This window comes from Polypterus senegalus, chromosome 2 (assembly GCF_016835505.1).
Source record: "Polypterus senegalus isolate Bchr_013 chromosome 2, ASM1683550v1, whole genome shotgun sequence".
NCBI classification, from domain to species: Eukaryota; Metazoa; Chordata; class Cladistia; order Polypteriformes; family Polypteridae; genus Polypterus; species Polypterus senegalus.
Window position 1 is genome coordinate 42,450,899 of NC_053155.1, and position 24,769 is coordinate 42,475,667.

Consider the following 24,769-nt stretch of genomic DNA (forward strand, 5'->3'; position numbering starts at 1 on the left):
ACACACCAAGCACACACTAGGGGCAATTTAGGATCGCAAATGCATCTAATCTGCCTGTCTTTGGACTGTTGGAGGAAACCAGAGCACCCGGCCTCCCTCATGTCATTCAACTAAATTCACTTTATTATTGTGAGTTGCTCATCATCAAGTACAGACTCCAAATGTTTGCACAGATTTGAAAGTTGCAATTATAATATCATAAAAGTAAACTACTAGAACTTGCAACATCTGCATACAGAAACACACAATTGAATGAGGGCTTTTTAGTAATCACCAGAGGTTGGGACACTTGTGCAAATTGCTTGCTTACAAGGCTTAATTTACTGTAATTTCTGCATAACATCTGTAGGTTGTTAACTATTAGTTGTTCCTTGAAGAAGGCCAATTTGTAATATTCTGATATTTTTTTTTTTTTTTAAACTTTAAATTTAAACATCTGGCAGTTTACTGCTTACCTTTTCACCATTATAGGTCATTCATTGCATTTCGGCTCATTTGAAGATAAGCTAGAAAAACTGAGGTGTTCCAAAATTTTTGACCAGTAGTGTTTATCTCTCTCTCTATATATATTATACTGTATATATAAAATCTAACGTCTATCTGTCTGCTTTTCACGAAATTATAGTTTTTGTCTATAATTTGCTTGAAGATTCCAGTTGATTTTGTGATTTCTCTCATTGCGCTAAGTATCATAGTTCGATTGCGGCACCAATTTATTTGTGCGAATCCGAGAGAGATGCAGCGGGTTGAGGGGAGGGGAGTGTGGCCCTCCTCACTCACACGCCAGCCTCGGGGCATTCCTTACTTCTGCTTAGCTAGTGAATGAGAGAACTACTTAACGGATTTAGATCAGGTTTTTTTCTATAATTTGCTTGAACATTCCGGTTGATTTTGTGATTTCTCTCATTGATATATGTATCATAGTTTGGTTGCGCTAACGATTATTTGCGCAAATACGAGAGACACGGGCCATGGGGAGAGGGCTGGGCCCTCCTCACTCGTGTGCCAGCCTCGGGGTGTTCCTTACCTCCACTTAGCTAGTAAACGAGAGGACTACTTAACAGATTTAGATCTGGTTTTTTCTTTAATTTGCTTGAACATTCCGGTTGATTTTGCAACTTTAGTCACCACGCTAAGAATCATAATTCACTTGCAGGAACGATATATTTGCGCTAATCCAAGACTGCAGGATGAGGGGAGGGGTAAGAGTAACGTCAGGAGTAGGGAGCTGGGCAAGGCCCTCCTTACTGTCCTATTTGAATCTGAGAATTATTTTGGATTTATTTATATAATTTTTCTATCATTTTTTTACATATTCTTCCCTGAATTAGAAATTAACAATAATGCTAAAAGCACAAGTCCACCAAACCACTCATGTGTCACATGTTAGAAGAACTGTTGTCCAGATCTCAGTGGCAATAATAATGCACATCTGTGATAAGAAAACTGAGAGTCAGCATATTTTAACTAAATGCTGAGGAAACCCTTACAACTAACTTATAGAAATCACTGTACAAATGTATGTTGTGTTTTATTTTTAGTGTTGTAAAAATAAATATCATAAGGGCTGATAAAGGACTGGGGTCTGAAGTGAGGAAAATCTTTTAAAATATTTTTTAAAATATTAGAACATTAAACCATTGTGACAGGAACAGGCCATTCAGCCCAATAGCTACATTCTGCAAAATAACATCTATACAGACTCTCAGGAAGCAGTCATTAGTGCTGAAAATAATTGTAGATGTAATTTGTTTCACACTCAGTAGATGTCATTGGTTTTCTTTCTCTCTCTGCCCTGTCACCTTCTTGATCAGTTCACCTTCACAGTTTGTGATAAGAAAGATGCAAACCATAAAAACTTTGTGAAGGATGCCACTTGGCACATTTCACAAGAATCAGTAGATTTCACACAGTGGAAACTGGGGCTGTCATTCTTCTTCCTACCACATAACTGTCTTCTGCAGTTTCTTTCACATTTCTTACTGCCATGTCACCTTCTTGATCGGTTAAAATTTAAGGCTTGTAAACATACCTAAATTAATAAATTCTCTGTGCTTTATAAACTTATTTTAAAATATTACTGATTAGATCCTGCCATGTTTTGAAAAAAGTCTGTACGGATCCTCTAACTGAGTATTTGATTTTTCCAATTTTAAATAGTATAACACATCAGTTTCCCACTGACTTAAAAGAGGAGAGTTTGGGTTCTTCCAGTTTATCAGAATAAGTCTGCGTGCCAACAGTGTAGTGAATGCAATCACAATTTGTTTGTCCTTCTCCACTTTAAGCCCCTCTGGAAGAACCCCAAACACAGCTGTTAATGGGTTAGGAGGGATTGTGAGTCCAAGGCTGTCTGAGAGGTAATTAAAATTTTTGTCCAGAATAAAGTTAATTTGGTGCAGGGCCAGAACATGTGACCCAGTGAGGCTGGGACTTGGTTGCAACGTTCGCAGGTTGGATCATGTCCTGGAAACATTTTGGAGAGTTTTAGTCGAGACAGATGTGCTCGATATATAATTTTGAGTTGTATAATTGTATGCTTTGCGCATATGGAGCTCGAGTGAATTCTCTGCATTGCTACTTTCCACTCCTTTTCTGATATATTAATTGAGAAATCTTTTTCCCAGTGTCCTCTTGGATCTTTGAAAGGGAGGGATTGTAAAAGGATTTTATATATTGTAGAGATGGAGTCTAAGTCCTTGAGATTGAGCAATATTTTTTCCATCATGGATGAGGGTGCAAGATGAGGAAAATCTGGAAGGTTCTGTTTAACAAAGTTTCTGATTTGAAGATAGTGAAAGAAATGTGTAACTGGAATGTTAAATTTGGAACGTAATTGTTCATAGGATGCAAAGACGTTGTCTATATAAAGATCTCTAAGTTTTTTGTCACATTTAAAATTGGGCTTATTTTAAAACCTACATATATATGTTTGGTATTTCAGAATTTAACGAACTTTAATGTGATGTTGTTAGATTTTCAGATTCTTATTCCATTTTTAAATTCTAAATTAATATATCAAGAAAGTCATGGTTTTTGTCAGTTAAAATGAATGGATCGTTTATTTAGTCTCTTATAAATATTCATCGAGCATAGTGGACCTCAGTTTAACAGGAATACTCCAGTCAGTAAGAGAGTAAATATTTTATTCTCATTTCATGATTTTTACTCTATTAAATAATAATGAATTTTTCGTTTACATATTTATAGAATTTTGTGATTTTGACTCCAATAAATAATACTTTTTCTTTTGTACATTTACAGATTTTACTAATATTCTGGCTGCAACCGGGGGTTGGGTGTCGAAGGCGCCAGGGGGGCTTGTCCCCTAGTAATTTATATATTTTTAAATTACAAATTACAAGTATTTACAATTCATTAAACCCTTATTATTTTATGTTACATTTCAACTTTCAGAGAGCTGCCCCCGCCACCCAACCACGGATAAACGGAAGAGGATGGATGGAGACACATCACGTTTAATTATCTACAATAAATTGAGTTTCGACCGCACTTGAAATTTCAACTTTCAAGTGTAAACAGGGGAGTCATAGAACAATAACTCAAATTGGTACCCAACATTAATAAACATGAAAGTAGTGCAAGGCTTTCCAGAGACATTGAAATGGCAATTACATCTGTAGAAAGAATCTTGTTTTTGTGTGAGCCTAACTCGACTTGACCTCATAGCCCAGTTAACATACACTAATGTGTATTCCATGGGGAAAAGGGAACAATTTAAACAGAAAACACCCACATTTTTATTCAGGAGGAGGCTGAATATCTCACATTACATTTATTTCTTGCAAATGCTAACTACTACAGTACACATGGAAATGAATGGATTACAGGCCCTGAACTGGGCAGCCTCAATGTTTTTATATTACATGTGTGTGTGTTTATAGTGAAATCATTGCCAGAAGACTAAGTTCACATTTGAAAAGTCGCTTTGGAGTCATCTACTGCCTTTCTATCTGCTGTGGTCTAGTAAAACAAAACCAGACAGGAAGAGATTGATTGCACAAAGATATTTGGGGAAATGCATTGATGAAAGAATGGATGTGAATAACCGCACATTGTACAAGCTGCAGCCTTCTGGAAACAGAACTCACATGATCCTAAGGCTTGACACGGGCAGAGCCAGGGCTTGCTGTTTCATCCTAATGCAGCCGCATAATCCAGCACAAAACACAGAGGCAATATATCTGCACAGTGAATCACACATTCTGCCATTGTTACAAAAAGGAGTTAACCAAAGTATACACTTTAAAATGAAGGAAAGAACAATAAACTTCTTAAAAGTGCTTTTTAAATGGAAAAAAAATTGTAAATCAAAGTATACAAATACTTTGTTGCTCTTGAATTAAAAGTACAAATCTTGGCATGAATCCAATCAAAACTTTTAATTATTGCATAAAAAATTAAGGACAGATGTCAAACATAGAAAACCCCTCAAAGGAAGCAGTAGAGGATTAGTTTAAATTCCAATTATATGTTACCCTTAAGCTAAGGTCAAACTTTATTTTCCTTTGTGACAAGTTTTATGCTGTTTCTGGAAATAGTACATTAAAATATTATTTATCTGTCGCCAAATAGCAGCTATAAACTTACAAATATATCTTAATTAAATAAGCTTGACAATATTTGGCAAGCTCCTAACTTTGTTGTCCCTACTCTACATGCATGTACAGTTCTGTATGTACTAAAAAGTCAAATTCAAGCTTGCTGCTTCGTTTTTAATGTCAATGCTCCCATACACCAGCAATAACAGAAGACTCCTGGACTAATAAAAAGTTAATTTAGCTCAAATGGTTCCTGTTTTAAACAACTGGTGAGAGACAGATAGTCAGAGAAATTCCGGAACAAAAGAAAATGACCAGGATAAGTACTATAAATTTACAGCGGCTGTTATAGACGCAAAGAAAATGATGTATGTTTTTATTGTATAATATTAACAATAAGAACAGCTCTCTATTTAAAACGGTAAACTTGAGAAGCTGCCAGCATCGAACCCAGAAGCTCTTGATTGGGAGTCAGCAGTTCTTAGCATTGCACCACGCAAGCTGTCGTATCAACTGCCTTCCGTAACCTGCTTTCTTTTTCTTCGATATTCTTAAATAAAAGCGCACTTGTTTTGTTATACTTGTAACTTTTGTGAAAGTGTTTATTTGATATTTGGACTTCAGGCTTCACACATTATGCACATGTCATAAATGTAGGAGGGACGGTCCTTGGGTGTGTGTGGTAACTGTTAACATTTGAATCTGATGATTGTATATAAAGCGGAACTGACCTCTCTGTACTATTCTGTTCTCTGCATCTCCTGGAGTTCAAAAGAAATACCATCATGCAGCAACATGTGGACACTGGCCAGGATCGGAAAAAAAACAAACGCAGTCACTAACTACAGTACAACCGCATGAATGTATGCAAATGAATATAATGTTGCATTAGTGCAACAACGTTTTCTGAAATGTACAATACAGGTCATAAAATGAATTATTCCAAATGTCATATATACCTAAGTCTCTCTTTTTTGTCAGTGCGGCTTTGACACCATGGATCAGAAGTTGCATACTAACTCAGTATGAGCAGGGACACTCAAGAATAAAACTGAATAAAAAAAAATTCACATCCACAGTCATTCTCAGTCACGCACACCACTCACGTCCACGTCCACAGTTCTTCCCTGTCTCGTTCGTGCTGACAAGTTTGTATATTACACCACGTCTTTATTTGAAAATGACATCAGATCGGTTTGGGGGTGGGAGCATGAACGTGAATGAGAGAATACAACTGAAAAAACACCCTGCTAACTTTGACAAGTACTATACATTTACAGACACAAATCAAATGTATGTTTTTATTGTATGATATTAACAATAAGAGCAGCTCACTACTCAAAATGGTAAATTTGGGAAGAAGCTGATATTGAAACCGCAACTTCTTGATTAAAAGGCAGCAGTTCTTAGCATTGCACCACGCAAGCTGTCATATCGTATCGTAACCTGCTTTTTTTCTTCGGTTAAATCTATACTAATAAAAGGCAAAGCCCTCACTGACTCACTCACTGACTCACTCACTGACTCATCACTAATTCTCCAACTTCCCGTGTAGGTAGAAGGCTGAAATTTGGCAGGCTCATTCCTTACAGCTTGCTTACAAAAGTTGAGTAGGTTTAATTTCGAAATTCTACGCGTAATGGTCATAACTGGAAGCTATTTTTCTACATATACTGTAATGGAGTTGACCTCGAAAGCCGTGGGGGCGGAGTTTCGTGTGACATCATCACGTCTCCCACGTATCACGTGAACTGACTGTCAACGCAGTATGTAGAAAACCAGGAAGAGCTCCAAAAAGCGCTGAAGAAAACATGCATTATATAATTCAGAAAGCAGCGAAACAATAAGAAGCGAGCGAGTGACATATACAACCATATTCATGAGTGCTGCTACTTCGGAAACAAAGCAAGGTGTAAACCTAAACTTTAAATTAAGTTCATAGACAGGCTACCGCTGGCGTTTGTCATGCCCATGGGTAATGCGGGATACAAGTTTAATGAGAGGACGCAGGATATAAACTAGAGTTTTGATCACTTTGTAACTAAGTTAAAATTGATCGACCAGATCAACAGATCATCAATTGAATAATCGATCCGCCATCAATAATTGTTTTGGTAAAGCCATATTCAGTGTAATCCTCCTTCCATTTTATAATTTTTCCGCCACTAGCCATGATTAAATGAACAGTAAAAAAGTAAGAGCGAAGCGAGGATGATTTATTCAGGCAGGCAGGCGACAGCTCAATAGCTCGAATTTGGATATAAGTAGCTTCTATTTAGTCACCAGAAATATCTTTGTTAGGAATGGAAGTTGAATTTAGTCTTTAAATTTCTATGGTAAAAAAAAAGTTATGCAATGATGACTACATTTAACTATATAAAGTCAAAACTTGTATATATAAAGTCATTCGCGAATATATAAAGTCAAAACTTGATTATATAAAGTCACTGTCGGAATAAATAAAGTCAAAACTTTAATATATAGCCTAAAGTCATTCCCAAATATATAAAGTCAAAACCTGAGTATATAAAGACGGCGTTGAAATATTTCGGAATATATAAAGTAAGCACTGGAATATATAAAGTCAGCATCGGAATATATAAAGTCAGCGCTGGAATCTATAAAGTCAAATCTTGAATATATAAAGTCAGCATCGGAATACAGGCTATAAAGTAAGCGCTGCAATATATAAAGACAAAACTTCAATATATAAAGTCATCGTCGGAATATATAAAGTCAGCGCTGGAATATCCATCCATTTCCCAACCCGTTGAATCCAACCACAGGGTCACGGGGGTCTGCTGGAGCTAATCCCAGCCAACACTGGGTGCAAGGCAGGAACCAATCCTGAGCAGGGCACATGCATCATTTTCAAAACATTAACCGAACAGTGTTTTTTTAATTTATTTTTCTGAATACGTTTTTGTTAACTTAGTTCAGTTCAGAGTCGTTTCAATCAATAGATTTTGACTTTCACTTTATATATTCAGGAGTGAGTTTATATACTCCGATGTTGACTTTATATAATCAGGAATGACTTTATAAATTCCGACGCTGACTTTGTATATTCAGGTTTTGACTTTATATATTCCAGCGATGACTTTATATATTCAACTTTTGACTTTATACATTCCAGCGCTGACTTTATATATTCTGACGCTGACTTTATATATTCAAGTTTTGACTTTATATATTCTGACGCCGATTTTATATATTCACAAAATCAATTTATTTGCCTGTTTGGCACCCCATAGTATATATGTGTGAGTATATATGTACACATGTATGTTTGTATATATATATATATATATATATATATATATATATATATGCCAGCAACACTCATGACAATGACAAAACAATTACATTGACAATGTCATGTTACATTATTATTAAAATGTTTCCTTTTCTTTTTACTTCTCCGCTGCCAAGCGCTGGTATTTTGCTATATATATATATATATATATACAGGTATATAGATATATATATATATATATATATATATATACACATATATATATATATATATATATATATATATATGGAAATGACAACAACACTCATATCAAAGACAAAACAATTACATTAACAATCATGTTACGTTATTTTTAAAATTTTTCCTTTTCTTTTTCATAACTTCTTTAATACACTACTTCTCCGCTGCGAAGCGCGGGTATTCTGCTAGTTCTTGAATAAAAGTGCACTTGTTTTTTTATACTTGTACCTTTTGCGAAAGTGTTTATTTCATTTTTGTATTTCAGGCTTCACATATTATACATTTCATGTCTACATTTTGTCAATTATTACTAAAACATGAAAAACGTTTCTGTGTTAACAACGTTTTTACATAGATTGTTGATGATGTGTATGTATTCCAAATGATGATGTACTTTTTTACCCTATAAAGCTCCTGCTCTTCACTCGAAGATAAACACTGAGCACTGAGAAACTTTTTTGTGAATTGAAACTGCGGCGGTGGGTGGGGAATGGGATACCAGGCTGTTTGCTGCTTATCGACACATTTACAGGACAAAAGACACTGATGGAGAGGTGAGAAAGGATTTAAGGTGGGCCGGATTTATGAGTTTTTTTGTAGGCTCTGGTAATTCTAGTGTTAAGGCAGAAGAGATGTCCTCTCCTCAAGATGGAAGATGGCAGAGACAGATAGCATAATCTGTCTGCATAGGGTGGGAAAAAGACATACACCAAACATGTCAGTCCGTTTATTTCCTATCACACCCCATGGCATAATGCGGTGTCGTGAGTACAAGATGATGTTTTAATTCAGTTATCAATCATATTTAGTCATCATCTTCTTCTTTCAGCTGATCCTGTTAGGGGTTGCCATAGTGGGTCATCTTCTTCCATATCTTCCTGTCCTCTCAGCATCTTCTTCTGTCACACCCATCACCTGCATGTCCTCTCTCACCACATCCATAAACCTTCATTTAGGTCTTCATCTTTTCCTCTTGCCAGGCTGCTCTATCCTTAGCATCCTTCACCCAATATACTCAGCATCTTTCCTCTGCACATGTCCAAAACAACACAATCTCACCTCTCCCAGCTATCCAACTTGAGCTGACCCTCTAATGTACTCATTTCTAATCCTATCCATCCATGTCTGTTCCAAAATTAGACTACTTTTGTTCCTGCCAGTGTTTTCTCCAGTTTCTTAGAATGTACAAATGTTGTTTTAGACAAACAAGAAAGAAAAGGTTATACAGGTAAATTAAGTTGTAAACTGCCTTCTAAAACCTGCTTCCCTTTCAGAGTCATAAATTTACTTGTTTCTTCAAGTCCAGGTTTTTTTTTTCTTAGGGAATGAGCTCATATAATATAAACTGTTCCTGTCGTTGATATACCAAACTAAATGCATGTTGCTGATGTCACAGATAGAACACCAAAGCACCAGTTTCACATTCAGCAATTCACTTATAAACTACGTCAGAAACAGTGTGTGTTATAACAAAGCATTGAATCAGCACCTAACAGAATTTCCTAAAGACTGAGGTGTAGGGTTAAGGAAATACTTGTACCAGCTGTTCATACTGTAAAAGTAAAGCATGCCTTCCTGAAAACAGTGCCATTTTACACACTTTTTTACAATTTTTACAACTCAGAAAATACGATTACTTGTGAAAAAGCTGTTTCTTTCAACTCTTCAGTTCATACCTTAAATGACAAAAAAACAATAATCAAAATAGTAAATATTAATCCCATCGCATTAGCAAACACTAATCTTTGTTGACTGTCAAAGAAATAGATCCAATACTTGAACGCCAGAATGAGATTATAAAATACAGCAGGTGACGTATGCATCACATGACATTCAACAAGAGTCACAAATGTAATCTAAACCAAGCAAAGATTGGTGGTGACATTGTAAAACAAGAAAAAAAATGCAAAAAAAAAACAATAAAATGTATTAACAATCAGAAAAATAGGACCAAAAATTCCAAAAATAACCATAGCAAATTGCAAAGATGGCCAAAACACAGATTCGTTACAGCTGTTTTTATTTTCTGTTCCATTCATGGGTTAAATAACTCAAAATTAGGGTTTAGCAAAAAGAAAGAGGAGGCAGATGATAGGTGATATAATTATTTGGTTTTGAACCTACTTTTCTTGTACCTGCCCTGGCATTGCACTCACTGCAATGCTATTGTTAGTCCCAGTTAGACCCATTGTTGTATGAATCTGTGGTAAACACTCTTGTTCTTAATGGACGGTAATGACTTCTTGGCACTGTGAAAGTAGCAGCATTTTTACAGAAACTTTGTATTTCTCACTGTTTTATTTAAAGAACTTCTGTAAAAGGTACATTTTCTCCCTGCAGACAAATACATTTCTATCTATTGTCACACACGAGGGCATGGGAGGCAGTCAATGGGCTTGACTAAATGTAACATGCTGGGTCAGGGGTTGACAGAGTGCACTAACATTTTTTCTTCATCCTCTGCAGATCATCAACTCTTCCCATTTCCAACCCCCAAACAGACTCTATTTCCGTCTCCAGTCCCCACCCTACTCCTGACCCCACGTCCGCCTATAGCCATTTGGATGCACCTTTTTCTTCTTTTTCTCCTATCCACCTATAAAGTCAGCCTATTCCTTTCCCAATCAGTCCCGTCTTGGACTCAGTCATTTCAGACAACTCAAGTGAATTTGTTTATTTTGCCCAAACTATTATTAATATACAGGATGGATCCCCAAACCTATTTCCTTGTCTTTCTGCTTCTTTCACACTATATATTATCAACTTGCTACTTTTTCATACATCCCATTTTTGCTTAGAGCAGCAGATGCTAGAAGATTTGCATCTTCTAGGGTTCTTTGTAACTGTGAGAAATTTTGTACCTCATGTTAAGTGAGATTTTTGCAGGACAGCCATTCCTTGTAAGATGGACAAGTGTCCTAAACATACTACATTTGGTCCTAATGCCTCTGACTGTCGTTTATTAGAGTCCTAAAGCTGTAGCTATGAACCTGTGCCCCCTTCATCTGTCCCATTTTGAACCGATTAAACCTGTCCTTTTAGAAATGTGATGTTAGTCATATTCAAGATGCATATTTCTTAGGAAAGGTGGTGAAGTGGTTAGCACTGCTGCTTCATGGAGCCAGGGTTCCAAATTCTGCACTTTGTCTGTATGGACTTTATATCTGTTCCCCATCTATTTCTCCTTCGTCCCAGGCATGTGCAGTTTAGACTTTTTCTGATTTGACCTCTCAAAGAAGTGTGGCTGTGAATGTGATGGACGTATAACACACAACTGGCTGCTGCCTTGTGCTTGATGCTATTGGAATTAGCCTCTGCTGACCCTTAACTGCATTAAATAGGTTTAAGCACATTATATTATATTATGCTAGTTAAACAAACATCACATTACAAATAATAACTAAAACTGCCCATGGTAACAGTTTCTAAGATGAAGCACGTCAGTTTGAAAATAAAAGGATAGCTGAATTTAATATGAAAGATCAATGAGATATACATGACATCTTTACTAGCGAGAACCATCACAGGCTGCTTTCTAAAATAAATGCATGTCTATATTCCGTGATTTTTTTTAAATCCTTTGTTTACAGGGCTTTTGAAATTATAATAAACCCAATAAATCTGTAATGAAAGCAAGCTGGTTTAAGATTTGCCACAGGCAATGTGAATGAGAGTCTTGGCAAGATTATGCCACAGCAAAAAAGTCCTTCTAGAAAACACATTTATAATGCCACTAGATGGCAGTAATTGCACTTTAAAAAATAACACTTTTTATGTAACCATATTTTCATTTTTAATTATTATTGAAGGTCAGACGAAAGGAGATTTTATTAGTAAGTAACAGAAGGAATCTGTTCAAAAATTGATAAAGATAATTTACTTCACTTTACTTATGGATTGTGTTTTCTTGATCTTACGCTATATTTAGGAACTTTGACAATTAATAAGCCACATGTCATCATAGGAACTTTTTGAAACTGATTTACAAAACTGCAAAGACATGTAAATATTTATTGAAACACACAAAGTACAAAGAACTAGCAAGAAGGAAGCCATGTGTGATGACTTTTATTTTTATGTTCACAGAAAACTAAGTTCCAAAATAGCTTATGTGATAAGGTCTTACAAGTTTGAGATTTCTTTTTTCTTCCTTCCACTTTCTTGTAATCAGTTAATGTTGAGCTGGGCCCAACCCTGGTAGCAGTACACTTAAGACATAAACCTGCCCTGGATGGAAAAGCCATTGCCTGGCATGGTATGCTCTTCAAATTTGACACCTTTTAGCTTGGGATTGGGTGAGGAGCGAGCAAGTCAATAGGAGGCTAAACAGCAACTGAGAAATCATTTAGACCATAAATTGAGGCCCTTATTCCTAAAAATTGAATACAAGTTGTCATCCACCACTAGCAACCACTGGACCTCAAATGAAATGAGAAATTTGGCCACCCCATTTACTTCTTTTACACGGGAATAAAATAACAACTGTGCAATGGTGCCATATAGACTGGAAATCAATGCAGCCGGCGAATATTATAATGTTTCTTAATTGTGTTTGCAATGCTTGTCGTCGGACTTCCCTCCTGTAGTTGGGTCAACTCCCAAGTGAGCTGACACCTTCCAAGAGTGCCCACTTTTTATAGCTTCTGGGGTGGAAAGGGCAGAGTTAGTTAAGCTTAACAGGTCAGATGGGCCTTTTGGTCAGTTTAGTTTATCCAGATTATTCATTTGTAATTATAGAAGAATATTACTTGTGTACATAAAAGGTAAAAGATCACATGGGACTACAGGAAAAATAAAGAGAAACTCCAGAAACATTGTCAGCTTTTAAAAAGGGCAAAAACTATTGAGGCAACTTAGCTAAAAATTCAAGTATGATGGAATGGACGGTCTGCTATCAATTGTAAAACTTATATTCTGAGGGATAAGTGTGGACAGAGTTGTAGGTAATGACGACATACAATGCAGTCAGAAAGTTTTCAGACCCCTTCACTTTCTGCATGCTATGTGTTGTAGATTTAATTCTAAATAGATACATTTGCCATGTTTGTCCATCAATCTGTGCTCAATAATCCACAATGACAAAGAGAAAACATATTATCAGAAAGGTCTGCAAATTTATTAAAAATCAAAAATTGAAACCTCTCATTCATATTCTTATTCCAAATTGTGGTCAGGAGAATTCTGGTTGCTTTAATTATCCTTGAGATGCACCTAGAACTTGACTGGAGTGGCAAACTGAATTGATTGGACATCAACCAAAGTGCACATAATTCGCATTGAATGTCAGAACAAAAACATCAGAAAGCCCAAAGAACGCTGTGGACAACCACAATGAAGCTGTGGGTAGACAGAACAGAGCAATGGTATAAAACCAGTCATAAAGCTTTCAGTGTTTCAAGGAGTACTGTGGCCTCAATAACTGTGAATGTGGAAGACGTTTGGAAACACCACAGCTCTTTCTAGTGGCTTTCAGGCTAAACTGAATAACTGTGCATAGGGGGCCAAGGAGGTGACCAAAAACCAAATGGTCACTCAAGCAGAGCTTCAGAAATCTTCTGCTAACAGGGGAGAACATGTCAGAAGGACAGCCATTATTAGTTTGTATTGCAACAAACGACTATTATTTTAAACTATATATACACATCCCTGCGGTGGGCTGGCGCCCTGCCTTGGGTTTGTTTCCTGCCTTGTGCCCTGTGCTGACCCCCATGACCCTGTAGTTAGGATATAGCAGGTTGGATAATGGATGGATGAATATACACATCCCTTTTGTAACCATTGCGGAAATAATCAGAGGAGAGAAATATGGTACAAAAAGATCTATATACTGTATACCTTTTTGTGCCATATTTATATGGTACAAGTATATATAAAATGTATTTAACTTGCTTTAAAATGTAATTTACAAAATACAATATAGTAATTATACATACTGTACATATCCATTCTGAAGAGAAGCCTTTGGAATAATACAATCATCATCCAGTTCTTCAATGTTTTGACTTATTACTAAAGGATACTTGTATTAGTCGATTATATTTATATCTGCATTAATCTTCATGGATCATTTTTGAGTGTTTATTTTTTTTTTTTTTGTTATAGATAGTTTGTATTTTTCTTCTTGTAACATACTGTAGGTGGCATGGTGTTACAAAGGTTAGAGATGCCTTCTGACAGCTCCAGGAATCAGGGTTTGATTTTCTAACCTACTGGATTTGGCAGGTTTTTCTCATATCTAACTGATATTTCATATTTTAATTTCCTTCCATATTGCCAAGATGTAGATGTTATACAAGGGTAAATCCAAAAGAAAAGGCAATTTAAAAATTACACTGTACCCGCAACGAATAGAAGCCAACACAGTACAATACATTCTCAATGGCTTACGGCTAGCTGGAACACGTATAGTGCTCAGTCATTATTCTAGTTGAAGCCAATAAATATGGACACTCCGCTGCAGGATAACACCATTATTGAACAACACACTGTATTGAGATTTCTTTGAGCAGAGGGAGTGAAACCTGCTGAAATTCACCAAGGGATGTTGGCTCAGTGTGAAAGTGAAAACAGCATAACTCAACAAAAACTTTACGAATGGGTCGAAAGCTTTACAGTGGAAAGAACAAGTGTAACTGGTCGACCAACATCACACACACGCTCACATTGACATGGCAAATGCCTTCATCACAGAAGACCAACTGATTCCCTTGTCCATTGTTGCTACACGTTTGGATATCCGCTATGAATCTGCACATGCCATGGTGGATGATGACTTGGGGTACTGTAAAGTTTGCACAAGATGGATATTCAGACAGCTTACTGATCTGCATAAACCAACATCTTTAAATGAATTTCAGCAGGTTTAACTCCTTCTGCCTAAAGAAGTCTCACTACTGCACATTGTTCAATAATGCTGCAGTCTCACAGTGGAGTGTCCATTTTCATCTGTCCTTGGCTTCTAGACTAGACTAATGGCAGAGTGTTGCGCTGTGTGTCTTCAAACTACCTATAAGCCACTGCAAACATCTTGTTTTGCATCAGCTTGTGTACATTGTAGTTACCACATAATTTTAAAATTGCCTTTACTTTTTGATTTACCCACATATTTATTAACAAAGCTATGAGTGTAGCCTGTGATGTTTTAACCTTTCTGCCAGGCTTCTCTTTTGTGTTGCACCCAGTCCTTTAGAAATAGGCTTTGGCTTCAGTATCATACTATACCTGGCTCAATAAATTGTATAGGTCACACGAAATGTTTGTTGAATGCAGTATTTTTGTCCAGATTTGTTTTTCCAGATAAGCATGTGGGAATCTATTAAAAGAAAGACACCCCCTTACAGGCCTGCAATCTTCAAAGCGGATACAAATGTATTACTGTAGACTGCCGAGCAGATCTTCCATGTTCCTCAGAAGGTAGAATACGCAAAAACTAAAAACCCCTATAGTCCTCTGCAGTCTTGTGATGACAACCTCTCCGCTTCTGGAGAAAGAGGTACTGATGGATTAAGTCATATACCAAGTTTTATAACCCAGGAAGGAAAGACATTGTCCCCTTTCGCTTTTGTACAACCCCAAATCCAAACACCATGTACTCCAAGTGGACTGACTGCCATGCAGGGCAAAAGTTAATTCTCTTGAATATGAAGATCCACATTTGTAAAATGAAACCTGTAGGCAAACTACCTTGTGTATCACAGACACTGTAAGATATCTTGTGAGCTAGTGACATTTCTTACATTTTTAAAACAATATGGAAATACATAACTGGACGCTTTCACCTGTTAATGTCTCTGTTAATGTTTTACTTACTCCGCTTAGTTGTAAAAGAATATTAAGTCCTGATTCTTTTCTTAACAACAGTTATGCTCCAGAAGTAAATGATGACCCTGCATTGGACATACTATTACTGCCCCAAGATCATTTTCTGAAAGATGGAGCATTAATGTCTCCATCTATTTCAGCATCGCCAGTTCAAGAGACAGTATTGCGGTGTCCTTGATCAAGTTTACCCTCTCTTAATTCTTTGGGTACCAAAGAAAAGAATCTGTTGTTGTTTACTGACAGCACATTGGATCAGGCCTTTCCATCACAGCCTGCACGGGCAAAGTTAAAACGATATCCTAATATCAGACATTCAGTAGAAGATCTAGTTAAAGATGCATCAAACAAGCATTAAATAATATCAATGACTGTCACTAAACATATAAATGGCCAAATAAAAGAGAACAGACATAAACCCAACTAGAAACTCTTTTTCAGAAGATGTTTAGAGGACAGTGCACCCAAGGATGGAAATACCATACTTAATACCAGACAGCAATTTGTAGCATTCAAAGCCACAACATTGGAAGGCCTGCCTATTATGGATTCTGGTGCTGATTGTGAATTGTATGCCCAAGCAGAATCAGACACACTGGCTGGTAAACGTCCTGTAAAAATACAAGATTTCAAACACAATTACAAAAGGAAAAGTGATCAGTTTTTGGCGGGAGCATCAGTTTCCCAGAATCGCACTTTGGAAGTTAAGAAAGTGAACCGATCAGAAACAGGTATAGGAGAAATTAAAACGTTCATGGAGGGAATACAGTTTTCTTCAACGGGTTTAAGCAGCACCAAGTTGGAACAGCAGAAGAAAAAAATTAGGTAAGCTATGCTGGGTAGTAGTAGTTGCATTTTGTAAGTATTGTACATTTTCTGTCATTTTTATATTGATTTTCTAATGGATGTTTTAAGCTTTGACTAAGTATTTGGATTAGGAATTTGAAAAGATTTATTCCCTCCTGCACATTTTGTGAAAATGTTTTTACTTTAGTATCTAATGATGGCTGCAGTGGGTTGGCACCCTGCCCAGGATTGGTTCCTGCCTTGTGCCCTGTGTTGGCTGGGATTGGCTCCAGCAGACCCCCGTGACCCTGTATTCGGATTCAGAGGGTTAGAAAATGGATGGATGGATCTAATGATGGGACAGTGGGTAGGTGGAATACTATAGAAGTAGTGCCCTTTAAGTATGGCATATAACTCAAAAAGTAAATTAAAAACTGCACAACAACCACTGATGGATATTCTGCAGTGCTAAGGGAATGATTCGGACAGAAATGCAATATGACTACCACAAGAAATGTTCCACATGAGTGTTTTACACACACCACTGATATTTACATCCTGATTGCATTTGTCATTGTTCATCTTGAATTTTCCCATTCCAGCTTACAGGGTATTCCTGCTGGCTAGAATTTCAAATGTCATTTTTTCGTATAAAGGGTGATTCAAAAAGAAATGAACACTTTGAAAAATAGCCTTATTTTATGCAGAAATTGCATTAATTCACTCAGTTTCATAAGATACGTATGAAGACAATGCTTTGTTTTGTTTTTTTTTTAATAACGGTGGCTGCTGCCATGAAGTCTGTCTCTACAATAACAATGGCAATATTAACAAATGTGTTACGTCTACAGGTGTCTCATAAACCAGCTACAATAACACATTTAAAGATTTCTCTTCAAATATTTTAGTTTGATTATGGTTTGAACTTTGCACTTTACATCTGTCATGACTTAGCAAATAGCCCTTTCCTATGGGGAAGGCTATTCTTCATTGTTTTAAAATGTTTATTAAGCCTTTTTGGTGTAATGTCAGATCTTCACTCTCACTCCCACATAATGTTCCTCTTATGTTTGGCCTAAGGAATGAGATCATTGGATAGTTTGCTTTGCTCGATTGCAGTTGGTGTGTTGTTTAGCTTGTTTTGCCTCCCTTACAGACACAAACAATTTATATATATTTATAGGCTCAAGCAGAGGTAGCTGTCTAGGTACTTAAATCAGGACTTCAAAATTCTCAACGGTATCAGTAAAGTGGATCTAACAAAGTTCTTTCAACAAAACAGTGAATCTCATAATCCAGCATACCAGTGCGAACCTGGCATAAACCACCAAGTCATGTAGTATGAACAGAAACCTTGACAACTTTATGAAGTACTAAGGGGTTTGCCCCCTGCTTGCTTCTCTCACCAACCCCCAGCCTGCACTACGCGCCAGCCACTTCGCGTCTCTGCCACTGGCATTGTAAAGAGAGGGGCTGAATGCACCCCAAGGAGACCCAGTCACTCCTTCGAAACCCCCTCTTAAACGGTGATACAATGGGAAACAAGTTCAGTTTTTTTGACCTCCTCTTCCTGCAAGCAAAAAAGGATGGCCATGGTACTATTTTATCACAAGGTCCACTTACGCACTTACTCACACTTGTACTGGGACCATTTAACCAAACTTGCACAGCTTTGGGAATGTAGGAGAATAACTGGAGTACCCAGAAGAGCAGCATATGGAGAACATGAGCTTTCCAAGCGGACAATCAGGTGGTGGATTTTAACCTAGCACACTGGATCTGTAAAGTGGTAGTGCTGATCATGTGTTACCTATATTTCAACTAAATATTTCAAATTCCTAATTGTCATCTCTATCCCTAAAATACTTGCAGCACACTTCTTCACATCTTTTGGGATTATCCCAGTTTTCTGCTTTCTGGTCTCTAACTTAGAGCTAAGACAACCTAAGGAAATCAGAGTGTAAGCCAAAAGTGTTTAAATTGTATTTAAATAAAGAAATGGGTCTGTGGAAAAACTAAGTTTAGAGGATGTGTAATATTAAAGGAGGCTGCAAACATTGTAGCTGCTAAAATGTCATGGATCACAAGGCGTGTACATCATATCCTGCAACCATGCATCACAGGGACCAGATGCACAAAACAACAACATTTATTTATATCACAAATTTCCATATGGGCACACTGCTCAAAGTGCTTTACACTAATAATAGATACATCAAAAAGTGTTATGAATAAGAAAGTAAAAATACCAAAACTGAAGAGCAGTTGTTTATAAAATGTTATTTAAGACTGCAAGCTTGAGACAATAATGTCCATCTTAATAAAGAAATACGTTGTTCAGACAGCCAGGAAGAGAATAAATCAAAAACTCCAGCACATGGTTATGCCAAAGAAAATTCATCTTTAAGGGTTCCCCCTCTACTTAAATTGTGAGCGAACAACTGTAAATCTGACATGTGGATTATCCAACACGACTAAACTGAGATTGTATTATGGACATTTTGATATTGTTTGCCATTCTGCACTGGTCCCCAAAGAACACTTATGTGCCAGGACCTTTGTTATCTCTCTCAATAAAAACATGTGTTTAATGTTGTTTTTTTTCGCAACCATTACTACAAACACTTTGTGTTTGTACACACAGAACCAATGCATCATTTTTGGTTGTAGTATTCCTTTAAATATGTTACTTACTTGTTTGTTTTCAGCAATGTTTGTTCCAACTACAGTATGGCATTCTGAACATCATTCTTATATATTTTTGAGTCAAAATTGTATCCTTTTCCTCATGTTCATAATGACAATTATAATGAGAATTAACAGTTGTACTGTTTCCCTTCTGGTCAAAATTTGTAAAAGCAACCTTTTCTCAAGGAAAAAGGACTAATTTATGGGTATTGGTAAGTAATTCTGTTGTCCTTCTAGTTTGTAGTTTATCTTGTCATTAATTATCACAGCAAAGGTAAAGTCTTGTATTTCGGGATTTCTTGTGAGAGAATTACATGTTTGGTTAACCAAACACGACCAAAAGATGGCGCTCATGGTGCATTAGTTGTTTGTGATACAATTACTTTATTTAATCTCATTACTGTCCACATTTAAAACCAATTACTATGGAATTTTACAACTTCTTAGTCACTTGCTGTGGTTATTTTGGAAAAGTTTTGATGCACTAATTATAACTAAGTTTATCTGCTTCATAAAAAATTTAAATGCTTTTAGTTTTTTCTCAGAACACTTGTGCTTTTTATAACAAAAAAATACACACATTTTCTAAACCAGTTTATACCAAATATATAGAAATGACAATCTAAAGAAATGAAAAACGATTAGGGTTTTAAAATGGATATGCAGCATTACTTAAAATATTACAGTAATATAGTTTCTTTGTATGTTTCTGCATGAATTTCACTTTACTTGTATCACTTTAAATTTATAAATGAACCTGTACTCTAGGAGCTGTTTGTTTTAATTTGCTTTTAAATAAAATAAGAAAATAATAATTTTTCAAATAATAGAGTAAATAACATAACCCCTGCTTTTCAGTTTATTAGCTTTTTTTTGTACACTTCTAGAAATAAAGTCTCTCTTTAGCCCAAGCAACCATCAGCCCTGCTTACATGGAATTAACGTTTTAACCCTTCATACTATTCTGCCAGTGGGACAGAACAATAATGTGACATAAAGTCATTTATTTTCTCACTGCTTGAATTAAAGTTCAGTGTTTTGCTGGTCAAATGTCATATTGCATTCCCTGATACCACATCAACAATGTTTTTCTTTCTTCTCTCAAAGATGGCTGAGCTGCTGCATCACAGCAACACCTGAACCAGCCCTTGGGTTTCTTGAATGTCCGGCTTCAATTGCATCCACAGACAGCCTATTATCTACTAAATGACAGGGGTGTTTCAGCTTTCAAATGACACAACATTGCACTTCTATGTTTTCCATATTCTTTACTTGAGAAAGTCTATTATTCTTTTTTGTGAAGATGTTTTTGAATGTAGCAGCTCTTGTTGTGATTTGGATACACAGTGTAATTTCTTCTGATATTGTAAGGTCTGACCTTCAAAATGATGCATAGGCCATGGCTTTCCAATAATGGATATATATGTTATGTATATTTAAACGTATATTTTAAAAGTGGATAAAAAGAATCCTGTTTTTGTACTGGTAAAAGATCTGAGATGAGGAGTAAATAGGGAATATTGGGATTTGATTGCATCTTTTTAAATTCACTGGACTAAAATATACAAATTATAAAACATGCTTAATCCTATTTGGGATCACAGAGTGAAAATATGCATATTTGTTTAATGTGTTACCTTTTGCTATAGTATCACAGCCACTGTATATATTCCAAAATTTTTAAGATACTCTTATCAGTGAGGAAATAAGTCAATTGTAAGTGAGATATTTGTCCAGCAGATGGCACTATAATAAAATGAAAACAGTCTTGGGCTAGTAAGAGTGCATTGCCAAATATCCCTGTACACCATACAGTATCTACCTTTGATTGAAAACATGTAGTATTAAATTAAGAGGTTTATATCATATGATGTTTGAAAAGAAGGTATTTTAAAGTAGTGAATGTCTAATAATATAATGGTGGTTAGTATCTTTACACTTTTTTCCATTTATTTGTTTTTATGGTTCTGGGAAAGGTGCTTGGTGGCACAATAGCTCAATTCAGCACCAAGTAATAGCAGACATGAATAGGGCAAAATGAAGAATGAGATAAGTTAGGCCCCAAGAAGGTGGGCATCACTGTAGAAGATGGCGATGATTTCATATTTTTAGGATGACTATGTTAAAAACAGTGTTAGCATACTTCAATTTTCAGTATGCATCACATACAGTTTTGCCTTAGCGTATACTAGTTTTTTTTTAAAGTTGATTACACACAAATATCTTTACATAATGTAAAGATTCATGTTTTACTATATTCATCATTATGTCTAACTAGAGATGGAATTTACCCACTGTACCATGAATGTAATATAACTTTAACACCAGAATTACCAAAGCCTACAAAAAAACTCGTAAACCTGGCCCACCTTAAATCCCTTCTCACCTCTCCGCCTGCATCTTTTATCTTGTAAATGTGTTCATAAGCCCAAGCAGCCTGATATACCATCCCCACCCCTGCAGAAAGGGCAAGAGGTTCTCCCAGCTCAAGCCTTGATTATCTGGGAGTGAGCTACCTAGAATTGCATAGAGAAAATAATTTAATGTGTGTTCCGTGTCTACAACAATCTATGTAAACACATCGTTAAAACAGAAACGTTTTTCATGATTTAGTAATAAATGACAAAATGTCGACATGAACTGTATAATGTGTGAAGGCTGATGTCCAAATATCAAATAAACACTTTCACAAAAGCTGCAAGTGCAACAAGACGGTGTAGTGGTAAGAACTGCTGCCTTGTAATCCAGCGGTTGCGAGTTCAAAAGCAGCTCCCTCCCATACTTACCATACAATAAAAACATACATTTGATTTGTGTCTGTAACAGCCAGTGTAAATTTATAGTACTTGTAAAAATGAGCTTTTTTTTTCACTTTTATGCTCTCAGTCACGATGATGATACAACACCCACCCCCTGACCCAGACCTGACACTCTTGGCTTTTATCTGAAACTAGGAATAACTATAGATGTGAGTGGTGTTTTGAGACAATGGAACTGGAAATTCTCTGATCTGGATGGATAAAAGCTGACACGCAAACACTGGTGAATCTGCCTTCTTCACGTCTCATTGTCACTTGAATTTTGTTTTATTCAGTTTTATTGAGTGTTCCTGCTCACACTGAATTAGTATGCACCTTAATGGTTCATGATGTCAAAGCCACACTGACAAAAAAAACAGAGACATAAGTAGATATGATATTTGGAAAAATTCATTTTATGACCTGTGTAAAGTGTAGCCCGGCCACAGACAGACACGACACCAATGTCTTACACACACGGGTTTTATTTACACTCTTCAGCCATGGGGCATGCCTCCCCTGTGACCCACAGGCCTAACACAGTCCCAAAAAGCACATAACAGACCTCTGCACCACTCCTTGTACCACCACTCTTCCCAGGCAACCTCGTCTTCTTCCTCCCGATTTTGGCTCCTGAGTAGTGGCTGCCGGCTCTTTTTGTAGCCCGGGTGTGGCTGCATTCCAGCCCACAGAGGTTCGTTAAGCCATGCAGCTCTTCCGGGTGGTGGCCATGGAGCCCAACAGGTCTGAGTCCTGAAGTCCAACACCTGTGGCCCTGATGTAACCCAGGAGGGCTGCCACCAAACATTCCGAGGGACGCACTGAGGAGCCTCTGGCTGCTCCCCTGGAACATAAGTAGAAGGGCCATCCCGGCCAGGAATGGGATCTGGCCGCCCACTACACCTGTATTGTACATTTCGGAAAACATTGTGGTACTGATGCAACATTATTCATATTCATTCACATAACATCCTGCAGTTGTAATCAGTTTTGGGTTTTTTTCTCCGATCTTACCCAGTCTTCACTTTTGGGTGTATGGTACTGTTTCTTTGTACTCCAGGACATGCAGAGAGAAGAACAGTATGGAGAGGTCAATTCTGTGCTATATACAATCATCAAATTCAAATGTTAACAGTTCCCACACCCCCAAGGACCATCCTTTCTACGTTTACAACACGTGTACCTGTTGCAATGTACACACTTCTCTCTGTGCTGTGGTTCCTGTTACATTGAAGGGGCACCTGACACTGACTGAGTTTGCTTTCCTTGGAACAGAAGCTTGTCGATGTTGCATCCTCGTTTTCTTTTCCCATTGCCTTTTCTTGTAAGAAGTGACAACAAAGTTCCTCTGCAAGGTGAGCCATGAATACTCTTCTTTTCTCTGTGGCCCCTGTGCATGCCTTGCACAGTACATGTGTGTTGAACGCTGCCAGGTCAAGTATGTTGTAGCACACAGCATCCGGCCACCCGCGTGTTCCTATTCGCACTGAATAAGCTCACGCCTTCTGGCGCACGATGTCAATGCAGCACCAGGGTAAAAAAGGAAGAGACAAATATATGTGACATTTTGACAAAATTATGACCTGAATAGTACCAATAAGAAAACATAATCACACTAATGCAATATTATTTGAAAATGAACAGCGTCAGATTGGGTGTGAATTTATACTGGTGCTGTTAGTTAGGGTCAGATCAGGAAGGAAAGAGGGAGAGCGTGATCGTGATTGTGAGAATATAACTGAAAAAATGCTAACTTTTACAAGTGCCATAAATTTACAACACTCAGGGTTCATGAATATAAATGTACAAGAATAAGCTGTAGATCAAGATTTTTGTCCAAGAGCCTTCTTTTCCAAAATTGGGTCTTCAGTTTAAAAACGTAATTTTGATTGTGGATGCTTCACTGTCATACATGAGATGATTTTCCCAAAACATGCTGTGTCACTCAGTCTTTTGAGATGAAACCAGACCTCTACAGGAGTGAAAGGTTGTCACACAGGAAGACGAAGTGCTGCGATGTTGTGCACAGCTAGTGTTCTTTTAAAATGGCTGAATCTGTTAATATTGATGTTTTTTATTTGTTCAAAAATTACATTATAAACTTTATTCATTTTGTCTTTTTTCTCTTTCTTCATCATGTAAAGCACTATGAGCAGCATAATTTGTATGAAAATGTGCTATATAAATAAATAAATGTTGTTGTTGTTGTTGTAAATGGATGGGGATGTAGTATCAACTGTATTGTTGATTGATTTGTGTCTTATTCTTTGTAATGATTTTTTTTAAATCAATACAGCGTAAAATAAAAATTCATCAGCACATCTCATAACAAATTTCACATGAGCATCCTATCAGTTGTTCAATTTACAGTATAAGAATTTTGAGAAAACTTTGCTACCATTAATATAAAGAAATGAATAATTAGTTCAGCCTGAGATTTGGTGGTCTTGTATTTGGAGTGATACAATACTTGGTACCAATTCTACAAATTGGGCTGCAAATAAAAACTGACCAGTTCCTGAAAACAGGAATGTACTTTAACAGAATAAATTGGGAAGGTGTGGCATTGACTCTGAAATGTATATATTAGATGTACACCTTAATATACTGGGGAAAATTAG